Source organism: Cygnus olor, chromosome 4 (assembly GCF_009769625.2).
Source record: "Cygnus olor isolate bCygOlo1 chromosome 4, bCygOlo1.pri.v2, whole genome shotgun sequence".
Classification (NCBI taxonomy): domain Eukaryota; kingdom Metazoa; phylum Chordata; class Aves; order Anseriformes; family Anatidae; genus Cygnus; species Cygnus olor.
The window spans coordinates 63,810,102-63,828,739 of NC_049172.1; the positions used below are offsets into that span (position 1 = coordinate 63,810,102).

Consider the following 18,638-nt stretch of genomic DNA (forward strand, 5'->3'; position numbering starts at 1 on the left):
AGGCACATTGCAGGTACAAGCATAGTGACAGGGGAATGCTGCAGCTAAGTCAGTGTGTATTATTTCAATTTGTGATGGTGAAATAAGAACCACATGCAAGTCTGTTTGAGCATGATAAGAACAGGAACAAACATTTAGTCCATATTTTGCTTGAGATTGTCAGCATTTTAATATTATGTGGCAGGCAAAATGCTACAATCAGAGTGAGAACAGATGGTGAAAATACTAATGCTTTCCTAGACTGCAGAATACAACTGGATATTGTACTTCAGTTGTCACCAGGATCTACCATGCACATATCATCCCACATCCAGCTGATAGGCAAAGAGATGAAGGGTAATATTTTAATAAGTTAAAATTACACTATTCATGATATTAGCTGCAAATGAGACCAGTATATCTTCCTTAATGAACGGATGTCATCAGCTGTGAGATAAATGTACAACAGAATCAACGGAGAAGAAATATCAGAGGACTTCACCCAAATGTAAAGGTATTTTAAATACAGAGGAGAGAGAGATCTCTCCTCTCCTCTTCTAGAACATTTAGAGGAAAAAAAGCCCTGTGATTAAATGATATTGCCAAAGCAACAGCTGGGCAGTACGACATTGATTCCGAAATGTTCACAATGTCCGTACTTGCACTCCAAATTGCTATCACAGCACAGCAAGATAAGCCACCTAATATTATGGAAAAGGTTGCTGTGATATTTGATATAATCAAAAATATAACTTGTATCTTAAAGTTTATAGCAATACATTACCAGATTTCTCACACTTACTTGTGAGGCGTGGCAGTTAGGCACCTAAAAGACAACACTCAAAGCCAGCCCTTGTCTGAAAAGCTTGCAGTCCTACGAACAGGCATACATTAAGACAGGGAGAGACCAGTTGCAGAATCTACCCTCTTTACTAGCACCTTCTTCAGAACTCGTACAATGTGGAAGAAGTCCTGAAAAAAAATGGAGAAGACTGGAGCCATTACTGGAGCATGGGGAGTGAGGACTGACAAGGTAAGAGATAAGACTGGACTGCTGAATGAGATGGAGCTACGAGGGTCTTCAAGATAAAGATGAGACATTAAGCCATCTGGTGGAGAAGAACAAGACAGGAAACAGTGGCAGGTGTAGTGGGATGCTGTATTTCAGAGATAGGGAGTGGAGTGAGACATTTCCCAGTGAATCTGCAAGGAGAGAAGTTATAGCAAGGGAGGAAAGATACCTGAATGTATGTTAACCTTTCAATAAAGGAACTGTATTTAATTGTACGGAGGAAAGGAGCAGAGAGATTCACAGCCAAGTCAGAATGTGGAGGAGTCCTTACTTCACAATACGAGCCTCACTGGCAGAATGGAGCTGTTGTCAGCAGCAACAGAGAAAGGCAGGAACAAAAGGATTAAGGATGAGAAAAAAGAAGCTCAGTTTTACAGTGCTAAGCTTGAGCTGCCAGGGCATCATGAACTGACATGCCAGGGACAATCTGCAGCACACAGCTGGATACACCATGCAAGGACAGGGGTGCATTCATGATTCACCACTGGAAAACTAACCACCAAAAAAGTACAGGAAGTTGTTCAGGATTAATATATAAAGCAGTGAGTTAAGCACAGTACGAATTCCTGTCTTCTCCACAGAGCATTGTCAGCACCCTGGAAGGTACTTCAAAGGGAAACCACCAGTGGAGAGGAAATGTGTAAAAATGCAATTAAATAGGTCAGTCTTTTGAATGGTAGAAAATGTAGAAAAATGGTTGATTGTGTTTTGGTTCCTCTTCTTGGGTACTTTCAGTCCTCTGCTGCCTCTTGCAAGCATCTCTTTCTACAGAGTAAAACAGTTTCTGCAGTTTGTATTTAAAGCATGCACGTCTGTAAGGTCTTCACTAGAGAACAGGGAGATAGTGCTTGATTCATGTTGACTCTGGTACATCAGCTTTTTGAGTCTGTGACTTCATAGAGCTTTGGTATCTTTGATGTACCATTTTATTCTTTTATATTTGTGTATTTTGCAAAAATTACTGGTAATCTTTTCACCCCGTGCCTTTACTTTTCTGACTTGAGTCTCTGTATTCCTAGAATTTCAGTATAAAAGATGTAAAAACTTTTCTTCAAAAATATACCTAGAATAATTCTGCTGTGATCCAGCTCCAACTTTTTCTGGTTTATTTTCATTTAAGCTGTCTGATATAAACAAGATTGATTTTCTTTCCTAACAGGATTATTTTATTTTGCCTTAAAAATAAAAATGAGTAGGACTCTCAACAGATACATAGGAAAACAAATTACCTGTACCAAATCTCATATAAGAAACAATAAGAAAGTGTCAGTTACAAGAAAAATCATGAGCACATTTAAAAAATTAGAATGCATATATGTATAGAAGGAAAGTGTAATTTAGGCTATTCCACTAAGGCGGGGTTTATTAATTAACAATTACTGCCTTACTTTTTAAGATAAAAATAATTTGTAAAAAAATAATAAAAAACAGAAGCAAATATTCAGAAAGAGAATAAAGCAAACATTCCTCATTCAGTGAAATACAATTAGTTGCATTTCCATGTCTTAATCTGTCTTTGGAGGGGTGCTTTTAAGACATGCAGCATATAAGTAGACATTAGTGAATGTAATCCTGACAGTTGTCTCTACAATAAAACTTAAAAGTTATGACTGTCCCATTCTTTCCAGAGTAACTTGGAAGACTGAATTAATTTAGAATTAAAAAGTAATATTACTTAGGGGAATACATTTGACAAAGCTGTTGTTAATCTCTTCCCTATGGACGAAGGCTAAACAGACACTTCTCCCCTTCAGCTATCCAAATGTCAACTACCCAGAAGTTCATGGCTGGCAGCAATAGATGTAGCACAGTTTAAGGGAGAAAACTTATGCCTAGCTGCCAATATCAGCCAACACAGGAGTTCTCATCACAGTGGGAACCAACAAGTTTATGTTAGCAGTTTATATCAAAATACAGAAGATCTGAATTCCTGTACCAGGAAGAGAGATGGGCTGAAAGTGAGGATAATGCCAGGCAAGGAGAATAGGGTCGGAAGAAAAAAGGTATCTTTTCTGTCCCATTAGAAAGAGTGAAATACAAACTACCAGGCAGTGTCCCCTACTCAACATGGAGCAGGCAGCCTCACACTTTTCATTTAGATTGGCAGCTGCAAACAAAAAGCCCTCCAAGCAAACCTGAAACTGCCTTTTGTAGAATGTGTGGGACACTGCAGGAAGTCCACTAACCAATAACAGTATAATGTCATTCTAATAATAGAACTTCAAACGTACAGTCAACTTCATCAGAGAAGATAATTACTTACAGACAAAGAAAAAAATACATCTGTATTTTTTGTACAGTTTCCCAGGAATAAGTCAACAGGAGTGATTGAGCAACTGTTTTAGAGAGGCAATCTCTGCTACGTCTTACCTTCCGGAAGCTCATACTGGGAGTACCAGGAATACCCCTGGGAAAGGTATCACAGAACATACAAACTCATCAGTTTGGTCCAGTAAGAAGAGCAGAAATTCCTGAAATTCAGTCCAAGATCCCAGGAAACAAACAAACAAATAAATAAATAAATAGCAAGGATGAGATCAGCAAGTGAAAGTGGACCAGTTCCAAATTATCAAGTTTATTGGAATATCTATATATCTCAGTAAAAAGAGATTCAGACAGAGGCTATAAATATTTTATACATAATTGGCTCTACATTTAATAGTGATTGCAGCTAGAAAGAGTAAATTTTGACTTTTCTCATTCTGAACAAGTAATCTCTCTGCAGACACTCACAGATTAATGATACCATTCTCTAAAATCTGAGCCACATAGTCCTTCAGACTTCAAGAACATTTTAAACAGAATTTGTGTGTCCTTACCAGTTCATTGAACTTACTGTTTTGTTATGTCACGTTGACTTAGAGAAGACTCTAGTCTATAACTGGCTGTTATTTTTTATGTTTGCTCATTGAACATTGACTTACATTTTGAAAAGTGAAAATTCCAAGCAGGAAATTTTATAAAGAGGCAGTGGCCACTCTGACCATAAATAAAGAAAAAATCTATGCACAGTGTAGAACTACATGTCTTTGTTATTGCTGTTTACACATGTAAGACATTCGCAGTTCACATTTTTTACTTGGTCTCATGATCTATGTGTCACAGTGGTACTCTACTCTTGAGACTAAAATGTATTCTCCTCAAAAGGATAAACCAGCATCCGATTTCATTTAGAAAGAGAATTTCACTGCTGGAACATCTTTGTTGTCCAGGAACATTTATAAGTGGCTGAATAATTCCTTCCACATCCTCCTTTATTTAACCAGCTTGGATGACAGCAGTCCTAAAATTCTGATCACTGCAAAAAGCCTTTGAGGTCACTTCAGGGAACTGGAAATGCTATTGTATTGGAAATTCAGGTCTCTTGCAAAAAGGACCAGATAATGTTTGAGCTGCTATCCAAGCAGGAGAATAATAACCCCAAGTGCCTAATTGCTGTCTTCACTCTTAAAATTAAGGTTTTCTTTTTAACTCCTTTTAGGTATAATCCTTAAAAAGCAAAACTCATAGGAAATGATACTTCTATGTCAACAGATCAGGTCAATATCTCTTTACTGTCTGTCCAGCTCCACGACAGGAGGAGGAAGTGGTGTGATACTGGAAGCAGAAAACCTTGTGTACGCCAGGAGACATTACTTCGCTGGGCATGCCAGGGATATATTTGGAGAGACCCCAAAGAAAACACTAAGTTTCTGCTGAGCATACAGAATAAAAAAAAAAAAAAAAAAAAAAAAAGAGAGAGAGAGAAAGATTTTTAGGTAGATAAGGTAGATATATCTTAGATAAGGTAGATAGATAAGATAGATAAGATAGATAAGGTAGATATATCATAGAATCATAGAATGGTTTGGGTTGGAAAGGACCTTAAAGATCACCCAGTTCCAACCTCCCTGCCATGGGCATGGACACTTTCCACGAGATCAAGTTACCCAAAGCCCCATCCAACCTGGCCTTAAACACTTCTAGGGATGGGACATCCACAAATTCTCCAGGCAACCTGTTCCAGTACCTCACCACCCTCATAGAAAAAAATAATAATAATAATAATAATAAAAAAAAAATCCTAATATCTAATCTAAACCTATCCTCTTTTAGTTTTTACTTTACACCTTTACACCTTGTGCTATCACTACACACCCTGATAAAGAATCTCTCACCAGCTTTTCTGTAGGCTTCCTTTAGGTACTGGAAGGTCACTATAAGGTCTCTTCTCCAGGCTGAACAACCCCATCTCCCTCAGCCTGTCTTTGCAGGAGAGGTTCTCCAGCCCCTTGATCATCTTCGCAGCCCTCCTCTGGACTTGCTCGAATGCATCCATGTCCATGGACATGATTTCATTTGGTTATCGTTTGAAACCTCCTATATGAGTTCTTAACACTAGATGTCGTTGCCACCACGTCTCCAGGAGGACAGCTGTCTCCTGCAGCAGGGCTTTAAGTGCCTTGCTGTCAGAGGCCTGTCCTTTGCAGTATTTACGAACATAAACCTTTTGCTCTTGATGCTGTAAAAACATTTGCCATTTTCTTCAGCCTGTTTTTAGTACTATCATTTCAGCCAAGGACTGATGCCTCAACAGAGAGGATCCAGCAGGGAAGAAGACTTCCGCAGCTAGGAGGATTCCTTGGGAAAATCCTCAACACCCACAAGGAATGTCACATCCCTGCACCCTGTCCCTGCGTTATGTTATATATAACAATATACATTCGTGGATATCCCCATCTGTGCATGTTGCTGGCAGGAAGGCTGGAAGGGCCTCCTGTTGTTTCACATGCACTGTTGATGGGGAGCCACAGGGCACCATCCTCTTTACGCTTGGCATACCTTGCATTTTTCCATGAGAGTGATGAAGGGCCTTATTCAGTCATGTCAGAATTTCATTGGTTCCTGTCTTCTTCATATGCAGGGTTAAGGATTTTTCAGCCTTCAGAGAAAACTCCCTCGTTCTATCACATACTCACTCAGAAGCAGCCAGGGGGAAAAAATTAAAAATAAAAAATTAAAATTAAAATTAAAAAATAAAAATAAGGTTGCTCTATGAAAAGTACTAGTGACAGATAAGTAGGAAACAGTTTTATGCAGTTGAAAGGTGGAGCATCATGCTGAGGAGAGGAAAAAATGCCATATTAAATCAGTGGAGCATACAGCTAGACCAGCATCTGGTCACCCATCTCTAACAAAGTCTTGCTAAAAAGGTGGAAAAAAATTGTGATGTTGATGATTAGGGAATTCGTCATCTCCAGGAAATATTTCCTTCAGATCCTTAAGAAACAGAGGTTTGAGTTTGCTCCAATACAGTGAATTTATATCTTTAGAAACTCTGATCTTATGAACCATAAAACTCTCTCATGGTCATAGAATCATAGAATATCTGGAGTTGGAAGGGACCTGGTAGGATAGAATCATAGAATGGTTTGGGTTGGAAGGGTCATCCAGTTTCAACCCCTGGCTCCACACAGAGCCACCCCAAAATCAGACCATGTGTCTGAGTGTGTTGTCCAAATGCTTCTTGAATGCTTCTTGTGGCAGGCTAGGTGCCGTGATCACTGCCCTGGGGAGTTTGTACCAGTACCCGACCACCCTCTTGGTGCAGAACCTTTCCCTAACCCCCAGCCTGACCCTCCCCTGTCCCAGCTCCATGCCGTTCCCTCAGGTCCTGTCTCTGTCCCCAGAGAGCAGAGCTGAGCGCCTGCCCCTCCGCTCCCCTCGTGAGGAAGCTGCAGGCCACCATGAGGCCTCCCCTCAGTCTGCCCTGCTCAGAGGCTGAAATACCTCTAAGCTGGGGTATTTAATAGTTCTTTAAAACAAGTAACTCCAGAATTTGACTAGTTAGATTTTCATAACCTGTAAAGCACTGAAGCTCAGAGTTTCCTACTTCAGTTCTCAACCACGTTTTGAAGAACACATCAGTAGAAGGATTTTTTTAAATGAAAGTGGTGCATTTCTGAATCCATTTTATTGCGTCCAGTTTTGGTTCACATACTACAAGAAAAACAGATGAAGCAGCCCAGAGGAGGGACACCAAGATGGTCTGTGGCTGGAGCACCTCCCTAAGAAGAGGTGCTGAGGGAGCTGGGCTTGTTCAGCCTAGAGAAGTGATGGCTTCAGGGGAGATTAGTATCAAGTTTCCTGTTCATAAGAGGCAACTGAGAAGACAGAGCAAGGCATTTTATTACAGTACACATTAGGAGAACAAAAGATGACAGTCACAGATTAATGCATGGGCAGTTCAGACTTGATCTGAAGAAAAAAAAATGTCTGTGAGGAAAATTAAATACTGGAACAGACTGCCCAGAGTGACTGTAGAGGGAATCTCCATCCCTTTAGAGCTGACTGGATAAAGCTGTGAACAGCCTGGCCTAAATTCAGCTTTGACACTGCTTTGAGCAGGATATTGCACTATAGACTTTCTGAGGTCCCTTCCAGCCTGAATCCCAGAGGCTGTCTCCAAACTAGAAGTCATGCTGTAACCACGAGCAGCACAGTATTGAACTAAATTAGCAAACTCTGATGAGATTAAGCAGATGCTTAGCTTCTGGATAGCTTGGCACACAAGGAAAAAGGTCGCTTCATTTGGCACAGAAGCAAAGCGCTACGACTCCTACTTTCCCTGTGCTTTTATCCCTCTCTCTGTAAAAAGGAATGCTACAGCTCCTGTGTTCACCTTTGCCTCTGTCTATCTAGGCTGCAAATTCTTTGCCTCTGACTATGAATGTGTGCTGTATCTAAAACAGCTGATCTCAATTAGGGCTTCTTGTCACAACGCTCCCACAGATAGATAGCCAAAACCATTGGAGCGCTCAGTTAAAACTCCAGGAGTGCTTTCAGAGACTTCAGGCTGCCATCCACAGATTTTAACTATGTTTTCAAGGATTAGGATTTTCATAAATCAGATGCCATTGTTCTATCAGATGCCATTGTTCTAAAGAAGCTATTGTTCTCAGATGCTGCACCGCTTGTAAGAAAAATTCCAAAGTATTTATCATCAGACCTCCATTTTCAAACAAAGAGTACTGAGATATAAAGCTGGCACTCTTCAGTTGTAACAGTGGATCTCTTAATTTCCCCTTTTGATATTTTTTTCTTTAAACTGTGACAATCCCATCATGTACTTTTTAATTTTTCAGAAGGACTTCTTCTTTCATCAGTTTATTAACACTCCTTGATCTGAAGACAGCACTAGCAAAATAGTATTTTGGCAGCACCTCAAACTATATCTTTACCTTCATTATGTTTATTTTTATTCTCAAAATAATCTGCACAACATTCTGTGTAACATTAAATGGTTCCTTGTAAAGAATTGTCTCCTTTTGGTTCTATGATCCCACTGGATTTGGTGTTACCCGTAATAGGATGCAGTACACTAACTTTGCCAGATCCAAAGCACTGGCAGTATTCTTCCCTCATTTCTTCGTCTAAGGGAAGGGATTTAGTAAAACACCACTCCACACATGCACCCCTGGAACTCTTAACTGTTCCCAGAATGATACAAGAGAAATCATCACAGGAACTCTTTTCTTTGCTGGAATGAATCAGTTTAACCAACAGGATGTGTTTTGGTACACTCCACATAATTTGCTTTGGAGATTCTGGTTTGCCAAAACAAAATGTCATGTTAACAGAGTTAAATAAAGACTTGTATTTCCCCTATCTCTAAACAAGAACTGGGGCCTGCTATGGCAAAGCTTTATTTTGCTTTATTCAGAGAGGCCAAAGAATGCATCTTTGGTAACCCAAAATGGTGCATTTTCTTGTGTGGCGCCTGACAGTGTAACACATAGCTGATGTGAGGCTGCAGTATGACTGCAGGGAACATGTCTGACCTCGCTTTACCACAGGAAAGAAGTCCTGTGTTTTGAGCCTCCTATGCTTAGCTGCAAAAGTACGTCAGCAGAATAGTTAAACACATACTCAGGGGTGCCTACACAAGCCATGGTTCCTGTGGAAAAGTCCTAGCCCAGTACCCAGAGGGGAAAGCAATTCCCCCAGACTTACTCTGACCTCCTGGCAAAGACATGGCTTCATTCGATTCTGCATTCTTGGCATCTACCTAGGTTCAATCATGCTTCAAATTCTTGCATTGTCTGCATTTCTCAGTCTCCTCACTCACACACAGACAGTTCTGCTGGGCTGAAGTTAATATTGCATGACTGCTTACTGAAGAGAGACAAAAAAAAAAAAAAAACTCCTTTTATTTTTATTTTTAGACTATGGCACAGTTTCAGATGATCTTGGACTCATTTCTTTGTCTACTGACACTTTCCATGAATCTCACAAATCTGTAGAGAAAACAGTTCTTAAAATTTCAAGAATCCTGTATCTGTGGTAGAAAGGCCCTAGGCATAAGCTGAAGCCCAAGTCAGAAGCAAGAGCTGTATCTCCCTGCTATATGCTTGCCTGTCAGCATCTCCTCTGCCCACTCCCCCAGACAAGCTAGGCTTTCTGGAATGTGGGAGGCGTATCAGATGGTGTCTGTCTATATCAAAGACCAAATAATGCTGCTACATTGCATGTAGAGGTGCTGTGTTTTGATTTTTTTCAACAATTCTTCCTACAAGATGTGTAGTCACAGTCAGAATACACCTTTTATAAATGTTCCTTTGTGGCTAGCCTTTCTTTGGGAAGCCATAACGACCCTGCAGTTTTCCTTCACTTTTATTAATGATGCATTGGAGCAGCCTTCAATAAGTGCTGTGTTTTCTATTCCTTAAATGTAAACCAACAATAAGTAAAACATTTCTCTATTCTTAGGTATCTGAAGAGACAATCCATGCTGCATTTTGAGACTTTGAACATTTGCCCGAAGCAAGCCATCACTGCATGCCAGTTTCCTCAAAAATTGGGCTTTTGTGACAGTAGTATGCATTCATCAGCCCTTCTCATACTTCGTAAGCAGTTATCTAATTTCAGTAAGGTTTGAAAAGAGAAGTGTAGTCTCAAAGATAATTACGTTCCCAATAAGTTTCACCAGTTGTTATGAAACCTTTAGGAACATAATAATCTCTGAGGGAGAGGAAATTAGTGTCCCTCAGGGAAAGGCTCCAGTATAATCTCAACAGTCATCTCTTCTGTTTGCCTTGTCAAAAAACACAGATCCACACTGGAAACAGCTGTACTTTGATAATATTTAAGAAAGACTTTGTGTAGAAATGATGATTAGCTGATAAGTGAGGTTTATTGGAGATATTACAGATGCAAAGAATGTCACAGGGAACATGGAAGGAGAATTCCAATATAATGTAGTGAGACAAGTGTAGAAAGAGTACACAAATCCAAGAAAACCAGGCATTATTAGTTCTATTATTAATGTAATCTGCTGTTCTTCTCAGACTTTAGTGTAGAAAGTATGTCTTTTTTTCCTTAGAGACCCGGACCGCAGTCTTGTTTGAGAAAACATCTAATGTCAGAATTTCCACTTAAATATGCAAAAAGTTTTATACTTGTGCTGTCCTAGTGGGGATGCCTCATGTATAAGCAGGAAAAAAAAGAGCACTTTGGATGAACAGGCTTGCCTGAAGTGTGCCCTTCTTCTTTTCTTGTAGTCTTCAAATACTGAATTCATCCTGAGTTACTAACACATACATGCATGCTGATGTGGAACTTGAGACAAAAAAATGTTAACACAAATTTAAAATTGGTACACATCAGAAACTGCACAGTTTACTATGAGTTTATCTACAGTGTATGTTATATATGCAGAGAAAGAATTCTTAAGTAAAATCATTGTGTGCTGTTTCATTAGTGCTTACAATTTACTCCTTCTGCAACTGCTGTGTATAAACAGTGGCAATCCTTTGCACAGAGATTTGCTAGAAGCCATTAGGAACTCTTTAAAATGACACAGATGTCATTTATGAAATGACATTTATGCAAAAAAAGAAAAACAAGGAGACTTCCAAAGCTCAGGAAGATGGGCTTATTAGTCAGTGCTTATTCATGCACTGACTAATGTGAGATGTCACTTGTACAGAACTGAACGTCTCTCCACAGCCTGCAGCACAGGAAGCCCACAGGTGGTTTCTTGGGAGTTACAGTCCTCTCCTTAGATCAGAAAATATTCTCCCTAAATTATGTTGATTTTTTTTATTTTTTTACAAAAACACTTGAAAACCATAGCTTAGCATTCCCTAGGGTGTTGTGTCATTTTCCTGAACTCATCACTCTTTGGGAATTTGCTGTCTACTCTTCACTTTCTTTGTTCTCCCATTTTTTTGTCAGTGTAAAAGAAAAAAGGGGACACAACAGGTACACAATGGACGATTGTGTCCTGGAGGGCTTACAACACAAACTGCTATTATAAGCTGGAATCTCATGTTTTTGAGGTAAGTGGATCTAAATATACTAAGTAATGAGATACTTCAGACTGCCTGTGAAGGGCAACTCTGAAAAAGGCAAAGTCAATTTTTGGATGTGTTAATTACTGTATTTCAAGCAGATATAGGAAAATATTGGTGTTGTGTGAAGCGTTTCTGCTGTGTTCTCTGGGGTAATGTGTATCATTCTAATCATTCATGCTCTAGAGAGGGACACAAACTGAAAGATGGCCAGGATGACCCTGAATTTGGAGATGCTGTCACATAAGGGTGGTTTGGCTGACTCAATGCTGCAAATCAGCACTGAGAATTGATTTGATCATTGAAACATCACTGCATTGTTAGGAAAGAAAAATTCTACCTAAATGAGAGAACAATTTGTTAATAACAATTATAGGTTGGTAATAAATAGGTTTATGACAGAAAATTTGAAGAAAGTTCTGCATAAAAGGTAAACTGAACTTGTGAAACAGACTTCCAGCTGCAATAGAAGATGCAAAAAAACATGGCCAGGCCAAGCCAGGATGTCGATCCAAGGGCAGACTTGGCTCGGTGGGTTCCGTGGCCAGGACAGCTGTGGGGAGACAGATCAGGATCCTACAGCATTGCAGGGTCTGACAAAGTAATTTGAAGGTCCTCACCTGGCATGATTATTTCAGTCCATATTGTTTAGGTAAATAACATATACGAAAAAGGGTACAAAAAAACCTACTTCTGGCTAGCAAAATCCCATGAAAATGTTCATGAGCAACGAATGAGATGAATGTTCCTAAGGGGACACATGGTGGCTCATACTACTGTTTTCTCAAAAGCCATATGTTCTACAGCTCTGCTCTTAGCAAATTATAACAAGGGATTCAAAAATATTGACCATTGCAACTCTAGAGGTTCACAAAATATATGCAAAAAATATGACTAGCAGAAAGCTCTCTGGTAAGCCCACTTCTACTCTCTTATGAAGGTACCTGATTCTCTATATACTCAATACTGCAGTGTACTTTTCCTAGTGCTGAGTCCTGCAAAGTCTGATGTCCTAAATAATAATTTTTAGACAATAAAGTTCATGGCTGAGAATGTATCATATCTATTAACTCACTGTTCTTCACGGAGGAAGGAGATCAGCAACTGAAAGATTTAACAATTCCATCTGCCAGAAATCTTTGTAGACCATAAAACCTCGGTGTTCCTGGAATAGCAACAGACGGGGGAAAAAAAAAGTAATTAAAAAAAAATAAAAGCAAAGCTTTTAGCACATAATTTACTGTGGTATATTGGGACTTATAAACTGGGTGATTTAGAAAGTTGTTTAAAATCAATACAGAGTGCCCTAGATTATGGCTATTCTATTAAATTTGAATGTGGTGCCTGTGTAATTTCGAATGAAGGGGCGTGGTGGCAGCGGGGGAGAGCATATGGTCGTAATTGCTTTCCTACAGCATAATGATGCAAGAAAGAACATTTCCAGGCAAAACATGAGTGAATTTACCCTAAGTTCCTTAAATTCTTGTGGTGTTACTGTCCTCAGAGCCCTGTCACTAGGCTCTGAGGTAGGTACCCTCTGGGCTTCCTCTTTTTAGATGAGTTCACAAAAAAACAGGCTTTGGCTGTTTGTAGTATGAAAATGTAAGCTAGAACTATAAACTTCTAAAAGAGATTAAATCTGGTGAAGCAGAATAAAGTGTCTGTAAACATTTTTCTCTCTGAGGCCTTGCAGGCTGGAAGGAAGGTTTCTTCCAGTGCAACAGCTTCTGGTGACTTGCTGAGTTACCATCATCTCCCCAATGTCCCTCTGGATGGTTTGGGACAGATTTTTATCTTCTTGTCCCCTCCTAAGACTTGACTGTTGCTATTCTCAACCCTCCTGGTCTCCAAACGTGCTGTCAGTGCCTGTTCCACGTGCATCCCCCTCTGCTTGCTCCACCAAAGGCCCACAGGGAGCTGCATTATTCTCCAGCCCATGTTTCATTCAGTCTGGCCCAGGATGCAATTACCAGAACAAAGTGAATAAGCAGGCTTTTACAGAAGTATAACAACCTAAAATCAAGCATTCGGGACTCTTGCAAATCTTCCTTAAATACTGGAATCCTTTCAGGCTAATACATACAGATGTCTGGAAACTCAGTATGGGAACAAAAACTTTTCAATAAAGAACAGTTGGCCAATATTTAGGTAGTCGCTGACACTTTTAAGGACTAGCAGCAATCATATCACTGCATGACGTAGATTTCTATATATACATATATTTGCAACAATGATGGAACATAGAACATAATTTTCTTTGTATTAGCAGTATTAAAAAAAAAAAAAAGTCTTTCTTTTGAGGAGTCTATGAAGCTTTAAAATATATATTGGCAACTTTCTTCCTTTCATACAGGTTAATTTGAAATCAATCTTTCTCCCTGGTCTATAAATACAATGAAACACTTCCTATTACTACTACAAATCTTATCAAAACACACAAAATTTACATGTAGCATGTGATACACAGTCCAAGACACAGCAAAATAAAGCCAAAATAATAATAAAAAAAATCCTATCAACCTTCCCTCAGTAACTGTTCACCAAGCCACTTACATAATTCCACAAAACTCATTGTAGTCAATGAGTTTTGACTCTCAAGTCAAATGCTCTCGGAGGAGTGAATTTCTTCTCCTTTGCTATATAGGAAAGCAGGTATCCTGAACAAGGGTAGATGAGGGTGCACAGCCAGTCATAACATTGACTTCCTGACTAATGAACAGCACTCACAGTCTCATCAAATCCATTTAAGCAAGAACCAGGGAGAACCAAGAGCTATTTCTATGCTGCTTGGAGGTTTCTAGCCTGAAACACTATTCCTGGATGTAAAGCCACACGGTGCGTAGCTTTGTCTCCACTGTGCTCAACCCTAGAGTGGACTTTCAGCAACAACTCAAATCACCTAGAAAATCAACCCGAAACTTTGCCAGAAACCAGAAGATGGTTGGGCCATATCCAAGATTTGAAAGGTATATTGTCAGAAGATTTGACTGCAGGTAGACCAACCCCAGAGCCTATAAGAATGCCAGCATATTGATTTAGCTTTTCTCAGCACCATGGGCTTTTAAGTTATTCTCTCATATCCTCTGCTAAAATACTGTTCAACTTCCACACTCCTTTTTTTTCTATAAATTTATGAATACAGGAACACAGTGTAACCTTGCCATTTTGATATCCTTCCAGACAACAGAGCATATAGTTTAAAAGGATTTTTCCTTTATCATATAGCTTCTTTCTAATATTCTCTCATTTCCACAATAGCATAGCCTCTGTCTAATAGCACAGACTCTGGTTGTTTTAGTTTTTTTTTGTTTTGTTTTGTTCTGTTCTGTTTTGTTTTTCTAAAGAGATCATTAATGCCAGTCATTAGCAGCATGCCCCAGGGGTCATAACTGAGACTGATACTACGGACATCTTCATTAGTGACCTGGATGATGGGGAAAGTGTTTGCTGCAAGTTTGCTGATGATGCAAAAATGATGTGGACTGGCTGATGCACACGTGAGTTGCCCTGCCATCCAGAGGGACACGGACAGGCTGGAGAAATGGGCAGAGAGGAACCTCATGGCGTTCAATAAGTGGAAGTGCAAAGTCCTCCACCAGGGGAGGAGCAACCCCAGGCACCAGGACAAGCTGGGGACCACCCAGCTGGAGAGTAGCTTGGATGGAAAGGAGCTGGGGATCCTGATGGGCAACAAGCCAAACATGAGCCAGCAATGTGACATTGCTGCTAAGAAGTAAAACAGCATCCTGGATTACTTTAGGCACAGCTTTCCCAGCAGGTCAAGGGAAATGATTCTCCTCCTTCTACTCAGCATTGGCAAGGAAACACCTGGAATGCTGTGTCCAGTTCTGGGCCCCCAGTACAAGAGAGACATGCAGATACTGGAGAGAGTCCAGCAAAGGGACACTAAGGTGACTGATGGCTTGCAGTATTTCTCTTATAAGAAAAGGCTGAGAGAGCCGAGTCTGCTCAGCCTACAGAAGATAAGGCTCAGGGGGCTCTTATCAGAGTGTGTAAATACCTGATAGGGTGAGTAAAGAAGAGGGAGACAGGCTCTTCTGAGTGGTATCCAGTGACAGGACAAGAGGAAATACAGGAAATTCCATTTAAACATTTTTAAATTTTTATTTTATTTCATTTCATTTTATTTCATTTTATTTTTACTCTGGCTGTGCTTGAACACTGACACAGGTCACCCAAAAAGGTTGTAAAGTCTCCATCCTTGGAGATCCTCAAAACCTGGTCTGAGCAACCTGCTCTAGCTGAGCCTGCTAGATCTTCTCCAGAGGTCCCTTCTAACTTTAACCATGCTGGGATTCTGTGAGACACTACATCCCAAAGAGAAAGATGATCATATACACAATTCTAGCCCAAATATCTAGAGTCTTAGTCAGTTCTCAGCACTGCCACAAATTCCTGTATAAACCAGTGAAACTATAAGTATTTGCTACGGTTACCCTGTCCTTAAAAATAAATAAATAAATAAATAATAAATAAATAAAATAAAATTTAATAATTTATTATTATTTATCCTGCTGTTGTATTATCCCATCAAAACTCAATGTTTCACTAATATTACCGAACAATTAACAGCATAGTTTGCTTTCAGGGCTTCTGTCACTTAGAACATAGTCAGCCATACACAACCTTTATAGTTTTCAAACTATAAAATCTTTTTCATGTCTGAAGAGCCAGTCTTTCAAGCCAAGCAATCTTTCACCTCAGGTAACCATATTCTTTGGCACTACCTTTTATACTGTTGGCATGTTCTAATCTAAAACATTATCTGTGCTTCTCTTCACTTCCTTCATAAAACCACATTATAGTTTTAATAAGGATGATATTTCTGAACTGCAACTTAACTTTAGTTGTTAGGGGCTGAATGCAAACTAGGAAACTGATTTTTTTGCTTGTTCCCTTAGCTTTGCTTTCAATAGTCACAGTTCCTAATGTCTTAAAACATTAAGTAAAACAACAGTTCTTGCAAGACACTTAACTTCGTAAAATTTAAAGTCTAAAAATCTGGGAACAAAACATTCTCTGGAGTTCCTTGGTGTTGAGCCCTGCTTCCCACTACTCTGTCACATAGCCAAGATCTTTCTGAGCTACAAGCTGGGGTTTAAAAATGCTCAGTGCTGGCTTATTGCTTCTCCTTGTGAAGTCAAGGGTGCAAAGACCAATGCCTTTGACTATAAAGATAATGCTGAATACTTTCAAAAACTCCGTAATAGATTAACTTGTTTTTGTGATAAGACAAATATGTAGTCACTTTTAAGTCAGAAATTTCTTGTGAAGAAAGGCCAAAGACCTGGAAAAGTGTTTAAATTTTATTTTAGTTAACAATCTACTGAAATTCTCTAGAATGCTTATAATACCATCCTTCGCCATGTATATTGCATCTTAATTTAAAAAGTACTTGAAGCATTTGGAGATGGACCAAATCCCATTTTTGCAAACAGCCTTTTAACTCTCATTTCCTCTACACCTGAACCACTCTAAAAAAAAGGCAGGATGAACACACTTTTCTCTCTTATAAATATAACTTAGAAAATGTGCACACCAAAAATGCCTCTTCTGGATGTTTTCTCTGAATGTGCAAATGTAAACTTCTCTTTGAAAATATTAAGGTAATATCTATCTTATGATAATTTGCAGATCTTATGGAAGAAGTTTCACGGGAAATAAAAAAACTAATTCTTCCAAATCCTCATATCAGTACTTCCCAGTCACTCTGAGATAATTCTTTTATAAAGAGAAGCACTTACCTTGAAAATCTACATTAGTTTTCACAACCTATTGTGTTGTATTTTAGATTAAATTTGTTATGTGCACACAGACTACATTGACATGTTAGAGACCTGCTACAAAGTTCACCATTCAACAGCATATTTTTATATTTTACCTCAAAATAACTAATCAGCTATTTCTACTAAAATATTTTATCCCATTTTCTAGGAGGTGGTAAGGACATTAAAAACAAACAAACAAAAAAATGTTTTCAAACATCCTACAGCTGTCAGAAAGTCCGCAATAAGCAACAGAAAAAAAAAAAATCTGAAATGTCAGCCCTAACACATTGATATTCTTAAAAATGGAAGAGGACCATGTTTCCTTTTGCTATTTTAGCAGATTAACAGGTTTTGTAAAGTCATTCATTTTAGCTGTGTGGATCTATAACATATTTTCCATAGCTAAAAATACAAAGAAACAACTGATTGAAACAAAGCTGGTTTTCTAGCTGGTTGTTAACATTGAGAAACTTCTAAAAAAATCTAAGTACTGAAGCCTATAGAGATTTTTGGCATTTAGGTGTGTAAGTATAAGGTCAGCGAGGAAAAAAATAACTGTTAAATTGGTAAGGAAAGATAATTGCTGTAGTATAGCCTTGTTCTGGTGTGTCTAACAGGGGAAGCCATGTAAATCCAAAAGACAGTTTTCCAGCAGAAATAGTCATGAAATCATCTTCCTAACATTATTATGGCAGACGGGGGTAAAAATAACCAGCTTCAATAGCAACAGCAATTACTGTGTTATTTTCCAATAACACCTACTTTTTTATCATCAAATAACCAACATGTTAGAGAAATATTCACATCAGGCCCTCACTCAATAGCATGGAGACCATGGATGCAGTTGTGCTTTATGGACCATCACAACACCCCACTCCCTTGTAGGCTCTGCCCTTCTAGCAAGAGCCACATCAGCATCCTTAAGGTTTCTAAACGACTTGACACACTTTTTTTCTGTCATGGGATGCCTGTGATCTCTACAGCATGACAATTTTTCTTGACAGCTTACTTCATATTATAATTTTCCACATTTATGAAATGTCTTTCATCAGAGGATCTCACAGAGCCTTACAAGAGCTGGATTATTTTTTATAGTGAGTTTGTATAAAACCAGATCTCATGTCCTGACTCCCCTGCTCTATTCACTAGTCAAAGCTACTTTCCCTGAATATGTCTCATTTAACTGACTCCCATAACCAGGGTTGCCTGAATTTCCATCCGCTCTTTCTCTGTTCTCTAAAGGAAGTTGTCAGGAGCACAGAATATAGTGAATCACGTTATATTTGTTGAATAAGAGCACACAACTGTTCACCACCTAAACTTGCTAAAGCAGGGATCAAGTGAGACCAATTTTTAAGAGTTCCAGCTAAAAATAAGTACTACCATTGCTATAACGCATTCCTCTGAGTAGACTGGTTATTGTACATGTTTTTGCCATGACAGAAGTGAAGATGTGACCATCTATAG

General features: G+C 39.0%; 1 long non-coding RNA gene across 1 annotated transcript; it reads left to right on the forward strand.

The window, feature by feature from the left end:
- Positions 1 to 805: 805 nt before the first annotated feature.
- On the forward strand, positions 806 to 9,860 carry LOC121070025. The gene is made up of 3 exons (XR_005819836.1): positions 806 to 1,012; positions 1,633 to 1,711; positions 9,800 to 9,860. It is a non-coding gene; the product is annotated as an uncharacterized LOC121070025 (long non-coding RNA).
- The last annotated feature ends 8,778 nt before the right edge of the window (positions 9,861 to 18,638 follow it).